The sequence below is a fragment of the Bos indicus genome, chromosome 20 (assembly GCF_029378745.1).
Source record: "Bos indicus isolate NIAB-ARS_2022 breed Sahiwal x Tharparkar chromosome 20, NIAB-ARS_B.indTharparkar_mat_pri_1.0, whole genome shotgun sequence".
Taxonomy (NCBI): Eukaryota; Metazoa; Chordata; class Mammalia; order Artiodactyla; family Bovidae; genus Bos; species Bos indicus.
The window spans coordinates 10,529,722-10,550,804 of NC_091779.1; positions in this window are offsets into that span (position 1 = coordinate 10,529,722).

Genomic DNA, 21,083 nt, shown 5'->3' on the forward strand with positions numbered 1-21,083 from the left:
ACAGGAAGCCTGACCATATCTCTAGTCCTAGCACAATCTCATCTTAAACTTTTACTTTGCATCACCAGAACTTGCATTAGGCCATCCTAACTTTGTCTGTTGCTTCTCACCATGGCCTTCCTCAGTCAAGAGTGTTTATTGAGTGTCCACATGACTGGGATCTGTACCATAAGAAATTATGAGTCTCTGCTCTTAAAATCCTGCAGTGAAGTTGACCTTGTTGGGTCAAGTAGAGGCTAGGGTTTTGCCCTCAGAACATCAGAGGTCACAAGAATATACAGAGGCCTGCAAGATAGACTTCGGGGGTCCAGCATTTCAGGAGGGAGGTATATAGTATTATAATCTTTCAGAGCATGGACTTTTTTGTTTATTTTTTAAAAAATATTTATTTTTAATTGAAGGATAACTGCTCTATGATATTGTGTTTATTTCTGCCATACATCAACATAAATCAGCCGTAGGTGTACATATTTCCCCTCCCTTTTGAACTTCCCTCCTACCTCCCACCCCATCCTACCCCTAGGTTGTCACAGAGCACCAGCTTGATTTCCCTGAGTCATACAGCAAATCCCCAGTGGTTACCTATTTACATATGGTAGAGTATGTGTTTTCCAGAGCATGGACTTTTAACTCTGATAGTTGTTGTTCAGTTTCTAAGTTGTGCCTGACTGTGCAACTCCATGGACTGCAGCACATCAGGCTTCCCTGTCCTTCACTGTCTCCTGGAGTTTGCTCAAGTTCATGTCCACTGAGTCAGTGATGATATCTAACCATCTCATCCTCTGCTGTCAGATAGATCTGGGTCCAAATTTTGGCTCCACCATCTGTTAGCTTGCACAGATGTGCCCTTGCACAAATTTGATAACCTTTTCACACCTTAGCTTCTTATTTTGTAAAAGAGGAGTAATAATAAAATACTTGCCTTATGTAGACTTGTGTTGAGATTTAAATTAAAAATGGCTTAGCACAGAGCCTGGAACACAATAAGTGCCTAATAAATGATAGCCTTCATATTAAAAGCATTCCCTGGTGGCTCAGATGGTAAAAGCATCTGCCTACAATGCGAGAGACATGGGTTCAATCCCTGGGTCGGGAAGATCCCCTGGAGAAGGAAATGGTAACCCACTCCAGTACTCTTGCCTGGAGAATCACATGGACAGGGGAGCCTGGTGGGCCACAGTCCATGGGGTTGCAAAGAGTCAGACATGACTGAGTAACTTCACTTTCATATTAAATGGCCTATTGGCCTCTTCTTGGAAACCACTTGTCTCAAGAAGGGCCCAAAGACAGAAATAACTACAGAGATATTGAACATTCAGCCTATACCAAGGGAGAAGTGTATTTTTTTTTCTATTGAGAGACATTGACCCCTGATAGAAAAGGATCAATTGAAGGCTTTGTTAAAAAACTAATTTACTTTTTCCCCCTCTGGGAAATATAAAATATTGAATCTACCTACTTTTAAGAACATGGAACATAGCTCTTTACTCAATAAATAACTTGAATAGATTTCTAGACCTTTAAGGGACCTCAGAGACCATCTAGTATAATCTCTTTATTTAATAGATGAGGCAGCTGAGAGCCAGAAATATAAACTGACAGTCATAATTACGTCCTTCACCATGGTAGACAATAGGAAGAGATGCTTACAAGTAACTGCTAGCATTTTCCACTATAATGTGTGCCTAGTTGTTCAGTTAAGCAAGAGGGAAAGGAAGAGAGACAAGATATTGAGGAGAGGGAGAGTAAAGGAAAAGAAGTTAGAAGATGAGGGAGATTCACAAGGAGGAAAGTTCAGAGAGTGCAGAAGGAAAGGAAGGAATAAGATGGTCACTTCCAACAGCAATAGAGTTCCATTAAAGGTACATCGTGTCAAGCTAACCTTTTCTTCTTTGATGAGGCTTATCATTCTAAAGGAATGTCAGAATTTCATTGTCATTTGGGTGTCTATGACAATAATCCAGGTGAGAAATGTTAATGACATGAACTAGGGTGGCAGCCATAGAGATGGTTCTAGAGGTTGGATTTGGGAGATATTTCAGAGAGACAGAGATATATATTATTGGATTGGATGTTGGGAGGAAGGGAATGGAAGGGCAAAGAATGAGTTCAAAGCTTTTGATTCAAATAACTAGACAGATGGTGATAATCATCTATTGAGATGGGTAAGCCTTTGGACATGCTATATTTGATTGCCCAGAAAAATTCTGAGTGTACAGTTGGCTATTTAAGTCAGGAACTCAGGAAAGAGCGAGGCTGAAGATATAAATTATGGAGTTGTCAGTATAAAGATATTTATGGGATTGGATGAGATCATCTAGAGATGGAGTGACTATAGAAAGGAGAAGAATGCTGAGTCTAGGGCAATGCATCTTTTATAGGTCAGTAGAGGAAAGGGCTAGCACACGAGACTCAGGAGTAATTGGTGTGGGAAATACTGAAGACATGGGTTACTCAAATTTTTTAAAAAATACACATTTATTTGGCTGTGCTGGGTCTTTAGTTGTGGCATGTAGGATCTTTGACCTTCCTTGTGGCATATGAGATCTTTAGTTGCAGCATGTGAGATCTAGTTCCCTGACCAGGGATCAAAACTTGGTCCCTGCATTGGGAGTGTGGAGTCTTGGCCACTGGACCACCATGGAAGACCCTGGGTTACATGACGTTTAGCTAGTAGTTTCATAAAATCACTTCTATGGGAAAAATGGGATATGGAAGAATGTGCACTGGAGAGAGGTACAGGTAGGTGGGTTAGGACTGTGTGTACCAAAGAAGTGTCAAGCAATGGATTAGTGGGAATTTGAAGATCTGTAGGAAGATCCCCTGGAGGAAGGCATGCTACCCCCTCCAGTATTCTTGCCTGGAGAATCCCATGGACAGAGGAGCCTGGCAGGTTACAGTCCATGGGGTCACAAAGAAGCGACTTAGCATGCATGCTCGTAGGAGAGAACTTTAGTTCTTGTCCCTGTCTCATGAATCTGCTTAAAAAAAAAACCCTCTTGAGTAGAAAGAATTTGGGTCAGACTTACAGTAATATGAAGATGAAGAGATGGTTATCACATCAGATTGATTAGTAGGTTTTAAAAGACATGGTGAACCATAGTAGATGCTCTGTGTCTATTGTGCTAAACCAAGCATGGGTTGATGGGGGCCTGGCCTAGGGTGGTGGTTTTGAGAGTGAAAGATTAGAATCTAGACATATTTGAAAAGAAAGTGGTGGCAGGATTTTATGACTTATATAAGTGACTGGTTATATGTGATGAGATCAAATTGCCAACATCTGTTGGATCATAGAAAAAGCAAGAGAATTCCAGAAAAATATCTACTTCTGCTTTATTGACTATGCTAAAGCCTTTGTGTGGATTACAACAAACTGTGGAAAATTCTGAAAGAGATGGGAACACTAGACCACCTGACCTGCTTCCTGAGAAATCTGTATGCAGGTCAAAAAGCAACAGTTAGAACCGGACATGGAACAATGGACTAGTTCCAAATTGGGAAAGGAGTACGTCAAGGCTGTATATTGTCACCCTGCTTATTTAACTTACATGCAGAATACATCATACAAAATGCCGGGCTGGATGAAGCACAATCTGGAATCAAGATTGCCAGGAGAAATATCAGTAACCTCAGATACACAGATGATACCACCCTTATGGCAGAAAGTGAAGAGGAACTAAAGAGCCTTGATGAAAGTGAAAGAAGAGAGTGAAAAAGCTGGCTTAAAACTCAACATTCAAAAAACTAAGATCATTAAAAAAAAAAAAAACAACTAAGATCATGGCATCTGGTCCCATCACTTCATGGCAAATAGAGAAACAATGGAAACAGTGACAGACTTTATTTTCTTGGGCCCCCAAATCACTGCAGATGGTGACCACAGCCATGAAATTGAAAGATGCTTTTTCCTTGGAAGAAAAGCTATGACCAACCTAGACAGCATATTTAAAAGCAGAGACATTACTTTGTCAGTGAAGGTCTGTCTAGTCAAGCCTATGGTTTTTCCAGTAGTCATGTATGGATGTGAGAGTTGGACCATAAAGAAAGCTGAGCACTGAAGAACTGATGCTTTTGAACTGTGGTATTGAAGAAGACTCTTGAGAGTCCTTTGGACTGCAAGGAGATCAAACCAGTTAACCCTAAAGGAAATCAGTCCTGAATATTCATTGGAAGGACTGATGCTGAAGCTGCAATACTTTGGCCACTTGATGCAAAGAGTTGACTCATTAGAAAAGATCCCGATGCTGGGAAAGATTGAAGGCAGCAAGAGAAGAGGACAACAGAAGATGAGATGGTTGGATGGCATCACAGACTCGATGGACATGAATTTGAGCAAGCTCTGGGAATTGGTGACGGACAGGGAAGCCTGGCATGCTGCAGTCCATGGGGTCACAAAGAGTTTGACATGACTGAGTGACTGAACTGATGGATATGTGGCGAGGGAGAGGGAAGAAGCCCAGCTGATTCAAGGGTTCAACATTAGATATGTTTTTACTGTAGGAAGGAAGAGGAATTAAAAAAAAAACCAACATGAGCTAGTAACTTATTCTTTACCAGAACCATTAGTAACTCATAGTTTGAATTTATATGGTTGTTTCTGTATATAGAAGGGATGATAAAAATTTAGTAAAATTAATATTGATAGCAAATTGACTCTTCCATCTTAAAAGATTACTAATTAACCAATTAATGTGTTTCTGTTTACATAAAGCTGAGAGCTGAAGCCTAATGGCATAATAAGATCAGTTCAGACATCACTTTTTGATGGTTTGCCAGTTGAATATTGATACGACTGCATTTATTTATGAGGTTGCTGATAATTTGAATTGCCCTGTGAGGGCTTGAGTTATTTTACAGAACCATTCTCTCCTGCTTAACTAAATGACATTAATCTTACCCCTGTGAAAGCACTGAATTCTGGCCAAGCAGGGATTTCTGTCCTACACTGAAGGTGCTCTTAGCGATGGGGCTTGAGAGGGTGCCACGCCTGAAAGGCCCGCAGCTCTTCCCACCCCTCAGAGACTTCGCCAGGCTCTTGGATGGTGTTCAGAAAGTGGGAGGAGGTATGTTCAACTTTCTTAAGGGAAAAACCCTTTCAAACATTTATATAAGCACTCATTTACATATAATCGCTTTCCTCATCCTACTTTGAACTCAGGTATGTCCTTGAAGGGAATAAGTATCATTGCTTTAAAAACTCTCAAATTTTGACTTATCTAGTACTCCCTAAGACATTAGTCCGAGTTCACAAGTTTTACCACGTATGTCATTTCATGCACTTTATGCCTGATTTGCTTATGTAAGAACATCAGCCACTTAAACTGAGAGAAGAGTTTTTATCTCTTCTTGCCAGGTTCTGAACATAATGACATATATTTAGATTAGTCTAATAAGTATTAGAATAGTAGGAATTTAGAGCTGGAATAGAATTTAGATATCATCTCATCTACTTCCTTTCTCATATGGAGGAAAAGAGATCTAAAGAGGTGAGTTATTTGATTAAGTTCATATACTTAACATATAGAAAACAGTATGGAGCTTCCTCAAAAAATTAAAAAGAGAAATACCTATCTTAGAAATTAAAAATAGTACAACATGGTGATTATTACAACATGGTTAATGGTACTGTACTGTGAACTTGAAATTTGCTAGAAAAGTAATTCTTAACTGTTCTAGCCACACACACACACACACAGTAACCATGTGAGATGATAGATGTATTGATTAACTTGATAATGGCAGTCCTTCACTTGATATACAAGCTACATGTATATCAAATCATAACACTGTATACTTTAAGTATATACATTTTATTTGTCAACTATACCTCAATATAAAGCTTGAGAAAATAACCAAAAAGGCAAAACTACCTGCAAAGAAATACTAAATGTATCTCTATCTAGAATGGAGAACAATCCAGTCCTGTTTACTGTATTTCAACTCAATCACTCTGTATTTCCTTTCTTAATTTCTAGTTGCTTCTTTAAATAACCACTTACTGTTGTTTTATCATTTTTATGTGTTTTTGTTGAACAATTTTGTATTCATCCACTTTAAAAAGTGGAGGTTATGCTGCATTATCTTTCTCTTTTTTTGAAGAGCTCAATGTTTCTAACTTAAAGTCTTTGCGAAGCTGTCTGTGAAATTAATTTTCCAGAATGAATACATGATTGTTATTTGTGTTAATTTTCTTTCTTAGCAGCCAATTATTGTTTTGGAATTTTGCTTTACCAGCAATTTTAGAAGAGACATTTTTGTTTTTCATTTTTCTTTCTCCCATTTTTCTCCATCTGCCTCTGTGTCCAGCATTTTGGCAGTCCCCTCCACTGCCAACCATTCTTCACATCCCTCATCCATAATCAGGCTTTAAATTGCTCCTTGGGGCTCCTTCCACATGTGATGGTGGAGTACCAAGAGCCAGTCAAATGGTCAGTTAGCAGTATGGCTCAGTTCTTATTGGTAAGGCAGTGGGATTTAAAACTACAGCTCATGCATTTGCCCTCAATAAGGTGAAAACTGATTCTTGAAGGGTGAAAAATCTTAGATAGTATAGTGGCCCTTCAAAACTCAACTCTCATTCCTTAGCATTTAATTTTTCTCTTTAGGGAAAATTTAAATTCAAATTTTCTTGGGACTTCCCTGGCAGTCCAGCCATTAAGACTCCGTGCTTCCATTGCAGGGGCACAGGTTTGATCCTTGGTTGGGGAACTTAGATCCCACATGCTGCAAGGTGCTGCCCCCACCAAAAAAAAAAAAAACAAAAGACAAAAAATTTTTTTTCATTGGGGGGATAATAATGAAAAATAAGTTGACAAACATGATTACAGCTCTAGACAGAAGTCAGCTACATTTTGTTGAGGCTCTTAGTGAGCCTTATTCCCCATCATCTATAAAGCTATTTATTTACTTATTGAAGTACAGTTGATTTACAATGTTGTATTGATTATTGATATAGAGCAGAGTGATTCAGCTATACAGCATTCTTTCTTAAAAATTCTTTTCCATTATGGTTTATCATAGGTTGTTGAATATAGTTCTTTGTGCCATATAATAGGACCTTGTTGATTATCCATTCTATATAAAAGCTTACGACTGCTAACCCCAGTTTCCCACTTCATCCCTCCCCCAAACCTCTTTCCCTTAGTAACCTCCAGCCTGTTCTCTATGTCTGTGAGTCTGTTTCTGATTCATAGATGGATTCATTTGTGTCATATTTTAGATTCCACATTAAGTGATATCACACGGTATTTGTCTTTCTCTTTCCGACTCAATTAGTATGATACTCTAGTTACATTGATGTTGCCGCTGCTGCTGCTGCTGCTGAGTTGCTTCAGTCGCAAATGGCATTATTTTGTTCTTTTTTAAAATGGTTGTGTAGGATTTCTGTGGAGCTTTTCAAACTCTGACTCCTGAAGAGCTGAGCTCCTGGTTAGCACAGACAAGAGCTTCAGCCTGCCTCTCTGTTCAGTGGAAATGTTCATATCTGTTCAGTGGAAATGTTTCTCTTGTTTTCAAATCTGAAACTTTTTCCTCTTTTTATATTTTATCACATATTACTATATATTAGGAGCATAAAGGGGCTAATCAAAGCATAAACTCTTTACACCATCTTGACTGGAAGTCAGTATTTGTTATTTTATTTACCAACTACTACTCTAAAGTCTTTATAACTTTTTCTTGTAACTTGTATAGACTTAAAATATTTTTTTAAGAGGTAGGACAGAAACAGTCAGCTGATAGATGTCAATTACATTCAGTCACCTGTCTGTGCTTTACTTTCTAGGTTAGCATTTCTGAGGTTTCTGAAGAATGCAGATCCTTTTCAGCTAGTATCATCTTCTCTGGGAGGTTCTGGTCTTTCGAGGTCTCATTGTTCTACAGCTGGAAATTGATGGCTGAATCTCTTTAGGGTATTATTCAGTGCATTTATAGTCTGCTCTCTGGTAACATTTGCAATCACTCTCCAAAAATCCTTCTTTTGTTGTTTAAATCTGGATAGCTCTATGCATCAACTTCTCATGTTTTATGTGTCAGAATAGCATAGTGGTATAAAGGGACAGACTGTTCAGTCTTGGGACCTCTGTCTCTTTCCCTTGGATTTCATGTATTTGGTTTTTGGAAGAGGTGCTCTCAAACTTTAGTAAGATTTTCAGTGACTAACAAGACAATGGAATTGGTTCTTTTGATAGAGAAAATTGTTTAACAAATTTTTTTTGTTGATTTCACATATCCATAATCATTTAGAAAAACATTAGAAAATACAGACAAAGCAAAATGAAAGCAAAGTAATTCACAATTTTGTCACCCATTTTGGTGTATATTCTTTTAGGTCCTCAAATATGTCTATATGCTTGTAAATGATATGCTACTATAAAAGTGGTGATGCTGTGGTTATCAGTCTGTGAGGTATGTATATTTCTTGTTTATTTAAAAAATTTATTTGTCTGGCTGTGTTGAGTCTTAGTTGCGATATGTGAGATCTTTGTTGTATCACGTGGAATCTTTTTTTTTTTTTTTGAGGCAGTGCACAGACTCTCTAGTTGTGGCGTCTTGGGCTCGGTACTTTTGGCATGCGGGCTCTGGAGCACGTGGACTTCAGTAGTTGTGGCTCCCGGGCTCTCTAGTTGTGGTGTGGGCTCAGCAGTTGTAGTGCGTGGGCCTAGGTGCTCTGCAGCATGTAGGATCTTAGTTCCCCAGCCAGGGATCAAACCTGTGTCCTCTGCATTGCAAGGCAGATCCTTTACCACTGAGCCACAAGGCAAGTCCCTATTTTTCTCATTTATTAATGTAAGGTGAATCTGTTTCTGGGTCAATAACTATGGGCCTTTCTATCAATTAGCTGTTTTTAGATTCTTTCTGTTCTGCTACTTCAAATGATACTGAAGTAAACACACTTATACATATGTTTTTGTTCATTTGTTAGTGTTGGAGGAGGTCATTGAGAGGATGTGACTACTGGTTGACCCCTGACCCAGAACCAGGCAGTTGGAGGCTCCTCCCCCATCCCCTGTCTGCCCACCATTCCCATAGCTTCAGATTCAGGCTTGAGAGAGTAGATATTGTTGAGACCATCTAGACTGAATACATGACTGAACCCTGATAAAGTCCTCTTTATAAACTTTTAAGTCCTGGCAGGTGGGCGTGAAAATCCACTTATCTTATAGCTCCCTATAAGACAAGCCTCTAAGCAAGTTCCTTTGCCTATTAAACCTGCCACCTACCAATCTGGAGCCGTCTGTCTATTTCTTTGGTCTCTCCTTACCCTCCGTGTATGGGGGCCAGTTTGTGAACCAACAGAAAAAATGTTAAGAAACTTTCTAAAGACCCTTTGATTATCTTCAGTCAGAAAGAGAAAGCTGAGGGAAGGGCTGCTGTGACCACACCCCAGGAAATGCCAGGCAGGTAGTAGGACCTGGTAAATGTGGGTGAGCACCACTAAATAAACAAAGGGCCAGGCGTTTTGTTAAGATGGAAGGGAAAGCAAATAGCTCTGAAGTCTGAGGAGACACTTGGGAAACACAACTTTGTCCCTAAAGAAGAGTTCGTGAAGCTTGAAAGCCTGGGAGCGTGTTTCATAGCAACAAGTCTTGCCCTTTTATTCAGTTTAACCCTGAAACAAAATAAAATTTTATTTTTATGATTGAATGAGTTCAGAATACATTATGCCCACTCTTATGTCTGGAATCATCTTTATCTCCTTTTATTACATTAGCTCCAAATGAACTTTTCCAATTTTCCATTATGTACTTGGATAGTCTTTTTTTTTTTTACCCTCTGATTGAGGTTATGGAACAAGGTTGAAGTGAGGAGGTAAATACTTAAAAATTTAGAGCAACCAGTCAGCTAGGGAAGATAAGAAAATATAAAAATCTTCCTCTTACTCTCTTTCTCTCTCTATTAACAAAAGTTTCCGGTCTTTTCTTTCCAGTCCTCTCAAGTCACATACTTATTTCTCAAAAGGTTCAGTTCAGTTCAGTTCAGTCACTCAGTCGTGTCCGACTCCTTGTGACCCCATGAATCGCAGCACACCAGGCCTCCCTGTCCATCACCAACTCCCAGAGTTCACCTAGACTCATGTCCATTGAGTCAGTGATGCCATCCAGCCATCTCATCCTCTGTCATCCCCTTCTCCTCCTGCCCCCAATCCCACCCAGCATCAGGGTTTTTTCCAATGAGTCAACTCTTCTCACGATATTGCAAGGTTATTAATTTTTTATTGATGTATAATTTATTTATAAGGTATTAGTTTCACATGTACCACTAAGTGATTCAGTTATTTATATATATATATAATTTTTCAGACTCTTCCATTATAGGTTATTATAAAATATTGAATATAGTTCTCTGGGTTATACAATAGGAACTTTTTATCTATTTTATATATAGTGATGTGTATATGTTAATTGCAAACTCCTAATTTATCTTCCTCCATCCTCTGTGGTAACCATAAGTTTGTTTTCTATGTCTGTGAGTCTATTTCTATCTTGTAAATAAGTTCATTTGTAACAATTTTAGATTCCACATATAAGTGATATCATACGATATTTTGTCTTTGGCAAACTTCACTTAGTATGACAATCTCTAGGTCCATCCATATTGCTGCAAATAGCATTATTTTCATTGTTTTTTATGGCTGAGTAATATTCCAGTGTGTGTGTGTGTGTGTGTGTGTGTGTGTGTGTGTGTACGTGTGATATTTTCTTTATCTAGTCATCTATCGATGGATATTTAGATTGCTTCCATGTCTTGGCTATTGTAAATAGTGCTGTTATGAGCATTATGAGCATTGGGATGCATGTATCTTTTCAAGTTAGAGTTTTCTCCAGATGCATGTCCAGGAGTGGGATTGCAGGATCATATAACAACTCTGGTTTTAGTGTCTTAAGGAATCTCTATATCGTTCTCCATAGTGGTTGTACCAATTTATATCCCAACCAACAGTGTAGGAGGGTTTCCTTTTCTCTACACATTTTCCAGCATTTATTAGGAAAGTTATTAATTTAATTATAGGTCCAAGGTATGAATTGAAATGCAGTGAAAGCTTCAACTTTCTGAAACGTCTGTTTTGAATCATCTGTTCAGAACACAGAACCAGGAAGGGGGCCCATAAAGCTCAGAGCAGCCGATAGAGGCAGCAGCAAATTTATGAACTGAGGTGTGGGCATTTTATTCATGGGTGAAGCCCTCAAACCCTACGCTTACTAAGGTACTGCTGCTGCTGCTAAGTCGCTTCAGTCGTGTCTGACTCTGTGTGACCCCATAGACAGCAGCCCACCAGGCTTCCCTGTCCCTGGGATTCTCCAGGCAAGAACACTGGAGTGGGTTGCCATTTCCTTCTCCAATGCATGAAAGTGAAAAGGGAAAGTGAAGTCGCTCAGTTGTGTCCCACTCCTAGCGACCCCATGGACTGCAGCCTACCAGGCTCCTCTGTCCATAGGATTTTCCAAGCTAACACATTTTGATCAGTAGCAACAGATTAGAAAAGGGATCTGGGAAGGCTGGAGGAAAGCAGAAACACTGAGCTCCTCAAATAAAAGAAACAGAAAAACTAAAACCTCAGAAGAAAGAAGTGTGGCAATGCAACAGTCCCCATGGAGGGAGGCAGTGATGTGCATGAAGATGCGTCATCAAGAAGATGTTCAATTCAGTGTAATCTGTTTAAGAAAGCAGAGAGCATAGACTATAATGGAGAATGATTTCCATTCAAAACCATGATTATCCTAAAAAGTTCTGAAGCTTAAAGGACTAGGACTTGCAATCATGTATCAAGTTTGGCTTTTCTGAAGGGATTCTGAGTGGCTGAAGTCTTACTAGGTCAGACTGGTTCTTCTCCTCCTGGTTTACAGAGCTTGAATCTGGTAAGATATGCAGATATTGGCCCCTGACAATGACATCATTGATTTGGATGGCAAGGAGAGAGGAGGTGAGGTGGAGAGCAGAGAAAGCGCATGTAAAAATTACTCCAATTTGAAAGGAAGTGTGGAGGTGCCTGGTACTGGGCTTGGAATGGGTTGAACACATATGTGTGAAATGAAGGGAGTTTCTTTTTAAGACAAACTTTTATCCAGTGCTTCGGCCGTCATACCTGGAGCTGAGTGTGACGGAGGGTAGTTGAGGATGGAGGGGTAAACGGCAGCTTGGGGAGCTTGGGCAGGACCAGGTTCTAAGCTAAGAGTTTCTGAAATGGACCCTGCTCACAGGAGCTGCCCTGGTAAGGGTGGTTTCGTGTGGCATTTTGACCATAGAGGTTCTTCCTGCAGGCAAGGAGACTGGCTGTATGTGAAGAAGACTAACCATGTCTGTGTGGCCCACCCCTGCCCACGTAGAGCCAGTGGCACATCAGAAGCCAGGTCAGGAGTTCCTGGTCATGCCTGCCCTTCTGCGCCACAGTGACTGCATAGCAAAGCACAAGGCGCCTTGAGGTTATTATTTTGATAAACTTAGTTCTCATTTCGCTTAAAAGGAATAGCTGGACTATTTAAGTTATTGATGTAGATAGGTTTCTTTTTTTCTTGAATCATCCATGGAGAACCATTTCATAATAATTCACTGAATATAAGATAAACACCAGCTTAGTTTTTTTTTTTTTAAAGAAAGAGATTTTTAGAGTTTTAAAAGATATAAATTCCACTAAAATTTCAACTATTTGTTGACAAGGTATCATTCCTTCTAAAATCTTTGCTATGAAAACTGCATAAAGATCATATAATCATTTATTGTATAATTTAATACCATTGTTATTCATTTATAAAGCACTTCTTATTGGAAAATTTTTAACTATTTATAAGAGCCTTGTGAGGAAACCGATACTACTTCTATATTAGAGATAAAAATGAAGCTCATCAGATTGAAATGAGAGGCCCCTAGGATTACCAGAAAAGGAGTTGATGTTCTGAAAGAAAAGATAAAAGTTCTCTGTAGTTTCATCTCCTTTTCTAGAGATTAAAAAAATTGACATTTTGGTGAATCTTCTCTAAGGTTTTTTCTTTGCTGTAAAAGTAAACTATATCATAATATTTGGTCAATATTTTCTTATATTAGTCAATCCTACATGATTTTTAAGAGTTGTGTAACATTCTCTCGTGTAGGTGCCCCATAGTTTATTTAACTCTTCCCTTGTGGGATATTTGGGTCGCTTCCTATTTGTTCTTATAGAGGATGTTGTGAGAAACATATTTTATTTTAGTCCATGTATTTTATAGGCAGAGAGGCAGATATTTTCTAGAAAAACCTAGAGAGTATAAAGCCACTGTCAGCAAGCCTGAAATGTGCAAAAAACTCTTTTAGGCCTGGGTACAAAGACAGAAAAGCCATGCTCTGACTGTAAATAGTTAATAATTTGATTAACATTTACAGTTTATGTGAGTATATACGAAAGGTAATAGTACCAAGCAATAATCAAACCCAGAGGTATGGAATGAGCAGCTGCACACGCTGCCATGCCGTGTAGAGAGCTGATTCTGAAAAATATCAATTGCTTTGTTTTAGTTTGCAAGAGCTTGGACCAGTGAGGACGTAGAAGTTGAGTTGGGCCCCCAAGGGCAGTTAAGTGTGGTGTGGATTTATAATGAAATAGATCTGGCTTCAGCTCCTAGTTCTGCTAATTCCTAGCTATATAAACATGGACCAGTTACTTGCACTCTTATGACGCCAGTTTTCTCATCTGCAAAATGGGAAGAAGAATCATATCACTGTTACTGCGGATTACACAGAATCATGACTATGAAGGACTTTCTAATGTTATTATTACAAATGGAAACTTCAGAAGAGTGACTGGAATTTTTATTTCATTTTACAGTTACTGACAATTTACCTCGTAGATAGAACAGTATCTTGTCCCCCAGTATTTGAAACATTACAGCAACAAGGAGTTGGGGGGCAGCAGTAGAATATTTCAGAACTGTTGTGTTCTAAAGTAGGGGCAGACCCAAAAAGGAATGAAGAGTACATGTCAAACACTGGATCTCACGCTCCTTTTGAAATGGTCTTTCATCAAGAATATTTGCAGGTCAGAGCTCCAGGGACACTAAATGTCTTGTTGGCAGCCCCAGATGTCAGTCTCACAGTGGTTCTGTGTCTTCCAGGGCTGATGAAGAAATGTGTTTATACTCTTCCTTAGAGGTGCCTGCTCTCCCAGGTAGATGGAAGATTATACCTCTTTCTAGTCAAAAATCAAATTGCATGAGATTCCTTATTCACTGGGTAAGCAGAGAGGCTGGAAGCATAAGTAGAAGGGAAAAACAATCTTTCCTTCTTGAGGTCTGGAGGAAGAGAAAATCTTTGTCACGAGGGGGACTCAGTGAAAGACTGAGTTGGACAGCGTGGAGCATATTTAGGAGCAAGAATGGGTTGGATGAGATAGAAATATAAGTCCCCATATTTCTTTTGGGAAAGGTGTGTGCCTAGAGAGGAGGTCCTGTGAATGGGCAAGGGCGAGCAGGCCCGAGAGGTCCAGGGATCCTTGGCTGGGGTCACAGGGCCCACGCTGGGGGCTGTGCCAGAGAGAACGTGGAGAGGTCAGGCTGGAGCCAGAGAAAGCCACTGATATGAGTGTGAAAATATGTGTGAAAATGTTTATCAGTGTGTGGGAATATGTGTTTATGAGAATGGAAGATTCTATGTACAGGAGTGTGTGAGAATATATGAACATATGTGACTATGAGAATACGAGTGTATGTGTGTGTGACTATGAATGAGAAGGTGTGAGAGTGTGTGTGTGTAAGAGTGTGCGTGTTTGTCCAGTCAAAATCTCACGTTGAGACCACTAGTAAAGGGCTTCTCCAGACTTTTACTTGGGGCTCCCAAGGTTTTAACTTACAACCCTCTCTGTTGCCAGTTTTGCTGTGTCGGAGAAATTTTCTCCCCGCAGCTGAGTAGCAGTGGTAAGTGCAGAAACTCTGGTATCAGCCCTGCTGGCGCCTTTTCTGTGTAAACTTGGGAAAGTAACTTAACCTTTCCGTTCCTTAGTTTCCTCTCCTCTAGGATGTGGATGACAAGGCTGCACAGAGTGATTGGGAGGGTTAAATAAATGTTAATGCATGTAACATGATTAGCACAGCGCATGGCACATAATAAGTGTTAAATAAAAGATGACTAGTATTAGAATGTTGAGTAAAGGAAATCTGCATGCCCGTTCAGGGCATAAACCATCCACTTAATGTTCTGACTAGTTAAAAGGTTTATTCACATCAGAGGTCAAAATATGTAACAAAGTGGAAGTTTCTCCTCACCCCTGTCCACCATTCCTATAGTTCTTGCATCCCTATCAAGTGTAACCACTGTTACCAGTTTCTTTTTCAAACTTCGAGAAATATTTTACTTTCTGCATGTAGAAGTAAATATAAATCTATTTTTAATTTTACACAAATGGTAGTGTATTATATATATGGTTTCCATTCTTTGCTTTTTTTGTTTTTGATTTTTTAAAACTTTTTATTTTATACTGGAGTAAAGCCAGTTAACAGTGTTGTGATAGTTCAGGTGGACCGCCAAGGGACTCAGCCATACATACGCATGTCTCCTTTCTCCTCCTAACTCCCCACCTATCCGGGCTGCTGCATATCACTGAGCAGAGTTCCATGTGCTATACAGTAGGCCCTTGTTGGCTATCCATTTGTATTTTGCTTTTCCTCTTAAACTACAAGATTTGGAACTCTTTCCATACAGGGATAGAACATGCTTTCTCACTTTTCTTAAGCTGCATAATATTCCATTGTTTAAATGTGCAGTAACTTATTTTCTCATCTGCTCTTGATGGATATTTAGGTTATTTGCAATCACTTTCAAAATGTCTGATGGGATACCTTTTACAGCCTAAATACTGGGTGGAGCCCTGTCTCTGTGTGAAATATTTCTAGAAGGAGAGAAGGGTCTTGTACCTCTTTTTAGCCCCTCTGTTTACTGTGGTAAACTGTAACCAGGCCAGCTGAGAGGGTTTCAGGGGTTTGGGGTTTTATAACATCAACCTTCATCAGTTCATACCCGCATCTGTTCCTAGCAAGGATGAAAACTTAGCCATTTGAAAATAACTGACACCTTTTGCTACCCTAAAAGGAGGCAACAGCCCCTAACATCCTCCAACACAGATGCCCTTCCCCAGCAGCATGCTAATTCGCCAGTAGAGGGCGCTCTCCTTTAGGGAAAAATAAATGTCTGCGGGAAAGGTTTTAAGCATAATTAATACCCAGACACAGTGCGGTGTTTCTCTGCTCTGTAGTTGAATGGTGTGTCATACCCCTGAATATTTAGGGATTAACTGAATCTGGCTTTGTCAGTTTTCAGGGTGTGTTTACGAGTGAAGAGCTGTGGGGAGGAAGTGGGTTCCCAAGGGGATTTAGGGGAAGGCCTGTGATCTGACCCAGACTAGGGGATTATAACTTTTTCCTGCTTTAGGATATGAGGCAGCCCGGTCTTGTTCTGTATTTCAAGGTTAGAAATCCCTCACTGCTATGTTGGGATCTCTGAACCATGCCTGTGAGACCTGTGAGACCTTGATACCCCTGGGTATCAAGCCCTGTTTATACAACCCCTGGTGTTGGTTCTTAGAGGCTGGGGCTCCCATCAGGCAGGTGAGCATCCACCTGGGCACTTCAGAGGGTACCAGGAAGAGAGCCTGCATTCACTGAGCAGCTCCTGTGGTAGGTGGAGCCTAGTTAGGCCACAAGGCCCTGTTTCTCTTCATTCCCACCTGATGGTCATCATTCCTGCCTCTTGCACTCTCCACACCCCTCTTTCCAAAGCAGTTCAGGAAACCAAGGCTCAAGAGGGTGAGGTGTGCTTCCCAGAGTCACACAGCTAGGAACGGCCACGCAGGAGCTAGCAGGTTCCCTGGCTAGGACTGCGCAGCTGGGCCAACGTGACACAGAATCCGAGCTTTGTTTTCCACCAGACAGCCCCCTGCCTGCCCTGCAGGAACAGCTTCACTCTGGTTTGAGAAGGTTGAGGTTCCTGACCCAGCTTCAGTGAGGGAGGTTCCCCCTATTTCTAGCCTCTGGCCCCATTTGAAAATCAACTCAAATCACTTTTCTTCAGATCAAGGTAGAATAATGGGCATGAATTTCTCTATTCTTTTCTGTAGGCACACCTAGGCTCATACTGAACCAGCTCCAAAACACATGGGGTTTGAGAAACTGAGCGCTAGAACTTGATTACTGAAAAACGGGCTGTTCTCAGCCCCAAGTTGTGAGGCACAGACGTCCCCACAGCTGTGTTCCTGTCCTCTGGGCACAGGTTTTCCAGCTGGAGGGAGTGGGGCAACCTCAGCCTAATGGGCTTTTTCTAGGCCGAATTGGGTGCCTCAGTCTTACTTTGTTTTAAGAAAGTTTAGCGGCATAGGATGAAAAACAAAAAAGGGAGGCAAGCTGTTCAGATGCCAGTCAGGTGAATCCCCCAGGGGCTTTTCGTGGCATTCTCTGTAATTTTGCACAAATATGGAGCAGACGGAGGCTTCCCAGATGGTGCTAGTGGTAAAGAACCTGCCTGCCAATTCAGGAGATGTAAGAGACGTGGGATCGATCCCTGGACTGGAAGGATCCCCTGGATAAGGGCATGGCAACCCACTCCGTGTTCTTGTCTGGAGAATCCCATTGACAAAGAAACCTGGCGGCCTACAGTCTATGGGGTTGCAAAGAGTTGGATGTGACTGAAGAGACTGAGCAAGCAAGCATGCACCAGAAGCCGACGAGTGGCCGCTGGTTAGGTATAGCCAGCTTAGATAACCTTCCCCTCTCCCCACATTTTAAACTCAAAAATACTCATTACATGGCTTTTACACTCAGCCCTGTACAGGATTTTGAGAAACTATCTCCTGCACTGATTCCCTCATTTTCATTCACAATGTTGCACACCTGTCAAGCATGTGCCAACAATGTTCCTATGTCCACATCTCCCTAGAATTAGTGAAATCACGTGGAAGTTTCTAACTGAAAAGGAATTATTTCAGGAATGGAAGTTATTAACAAGCAGTTACTACTGACCTATTATCAAAACTTAAGAATCTGTGCTGATGGCTTGGTTTGGTGGTTCTGTCTTGAGTGTGCACCAGAATCACACAGAGAGCTTGTTAAAATGTAACTGTTGGGCCCCGCCCCTAGAGTTTCTGATTCTTTCAAGTCTGGAGTGAGACCCCAATTTTGCAATTTTCAGCAAGTTTCCTGAGGGATGCTGCTGCTGTTGGTCTGGGGACCATGCGTTAAGACTTACTCAGCACTGTGAGCTGGTAAAACTCAAAATGGTAGGAATACTGTTGTTTTATATCTGCTAGGAGAAGACAGTGGTTAAAAGGGCAAGTTTTGGATTCAGAGAATCTTGCTGGGATTCCTCCTCCAACAGTATCAACTATGTGAGCTTGGCTAATTTGTTTAAATTTTATGTACTTCAGTTTTCTCATTTTAAAAATGAGGATAATAGTTTCTAGTTTACTGGATTGTTATAAGGAGGGAGACAATGTATATAATTGGTTTAGAACATAGGCAGACGTATAGCATGTGTACACCAAATGGTAGATCTTCTTTCTAAGAGTTCTTGTGTATCTCTGAAGTACCTTATTAGGTTTACCAAGAATAGACCAAAGTAAAAAGAATGAAGTATTAGGCATGATTACTTTAAATACCTGGGGAGGTAGGTTTCTTTTCTTTTTTTAAAGATGCACTGAAACCCCCACTGATAAGTAGAGCCCAGGCATTACCAACCACTGTTATCACCTGAGGTTAAAAGAAAGTTCGAGGCTGCTGAGCACATCAGTAGTGAGGAGGTGGGGAAAAAGTTAGAAAGGAGATTACATGGTAGCTTTTAAAACATGAAACTCCAAACCTTCCCAGCTGTAGGAATAGGCAAGGCTGTTTTTAAGGTTTTAAATTTGGTCTTGAAATTCCCACCCCTTGCAAAATTGCCTCCTTCCTAGCCTGCCAGTGTAATGGAAATTCCCACTCCTTCGGTTGAGGCCCTGTGTCTCTGGAATGCAAATTGTATTTTCTAGGAGTAATAGCACATTAATCCAATAATACTCACTAACGCTTTCAGATTAGATTGTATTAGATTAGCTAGGTGTTACCTTGGAAAATGCAGTGCTTTGCCTGAGGGAGTAAGGCACAGAAGAAGCTGACTTGGAGGAAGGATGTCAGGGACTTTGGGCAGTCAAGGGCACTGGGGGGCAGGAGAGAACCGCTGGTGACCCACGTGGACCCGCGGGCTGCAGGGGAGACCTCCAGCCGGCCCCTCCAGCTCCCTGCAGCCTGTAGGTCCCCCAGTTTGTTCTGTGTAAGGCTGTGTGCTGCTGTTCTATGGTGCTGCTTCTCTTCTGTGGTGCAGTCTGGGAGGATGGGCTTTCCCGGTAGCTCTCAGATGGTAAAGAATCTGCCTGCAATGCAGGAGACCTGGGTTCGAACTCTGGGTCAGGAAGATCCCCTGGAGAAGGGAATGGCTACCCACTCCAGTGTTCTTGCCTGGGAAATCCCATGGACAGAGGAGCCTGGTGGGTTACAGTCCATGGGGTTGTGAAGAATTGAACACGACTGAGTGACTAAGCCCTGGGAGGATGGCTTCTGCTGCAGAGTTCTCAGCTGCCTTGGTGCTACCCCCTACTCTCTAGTAGTCCTTCCCCATTTCTAGTGTGAAGAGCAGCTCCTCCTGAAAGAAAAAAAAGGAAAAGAAAAAACCCCTTGCTGCTTTAGTTAAGTCCAGCCAAGTGGTGGCTGCTTTGGGGCATTTAGGCAGAGATAATCCAGTAAGGTTTCCCCCACCCCCATCTTCACTTGTGGTGATGACTAAGTCACCTGAAGCCAATGTTACATAAGCCTTAGCCTCCTATCATGGGAAATCCTGAGACGACACAAAGACAAGACTTACTAAAGAGCAAGCTGTGACTTTGTTTCATTTTAATAGCTGGCGGCGCTGACTGGGAATCTTAAATTCCACTGAATGTTTTTCGTGACATTTTCCTGGCTAACCTATCAGATGACCAGCTTCTCACTGTAACAGAATCATACAGGCTCTCCTAACCTCATGATGGAAGCACCAGGCTTCACACGTTCGACTGGAAAGCCAGGAGGTCAAAGTTCCCTTCTGTAGCCCCTTTCAGGCTCTCAGGCTTTGCTGCAGGCTGGTTACAATCTGCAAGGGGTCCTCTTTCCTCCTAGATCCCGGCAGCCAGGCGGCCTTCCACCTCGAGTTCAAAGTCTACTAATGTCCATGTGCAATGCCCAGTTCCAGCTGGGGTGATGGGACTGAAGGGCAGGGCCAGGGCTAAGTTCAGGTTCAGCTGGTCTGGTTTTAGACTTCAGCCCAGTCGTGTCCTCCCTTGGTGAGTGACGGGGTTGGGCGGGGTTGGGGAGGGGAGCATGGAAAGGCCATCTCTGTGGCCAGTGTCCTCAGCCCACAATGCATTTGTATCTTGAAGATGAGCTGGTGTTTTGGCCCGAGGAAAGGGCTCGGTGGAGAGAGAGACGGACAAGAGGGTTTGCTGACTGTTCAGGGGGATAAGCTGCTTATGACCGTGCTCTGGTTGTGTGCATATTATAAGAGTATATTAATATAAAATGTGGACATTGACAAGTCATAATAGAATGAGAGGATTAGAGAAACTGAAGACATTCTAAATGAGCCACTTAGTGGCTCCTGATACTATTGTGTTTATATCCAACTGTCCTCTGGGCGCTTGCTAGAAATAACTTCCCCAGACCAGGTTTGTATAACGAAGCCCTGTGTCAGCTTCCTTATACAGGAAGACACTGACCAGTGGGCTTAGAGTTGGGGGTGAGATCAGGTGGGCAATGGGTTTCTTGCGAACTCTAAAATTCCCTGAATTATTCCGGATTTGAAAGCTGAAATTTCTAAGCACCTTTGCAGGGAACTGTACAAATGACATTGCTCACTGTTGCCACCTCTCCTTCTTGGGAATGTTTTTGATGTCCAGAGTCAACATCCAGAGTTGAACGTAGATGGGCTCTCTTGGGCAAATGTTTTAGAGAAACTGAGGGCAATTTGGTTGAGTCTTTATGTGCTGTTACTGGGTGTGACTCTGACATGCTAATCAGGGTCAGGCAGGATGCTATTGCCCTTGATTCCTCCAGGAAGAATCTTCTTTA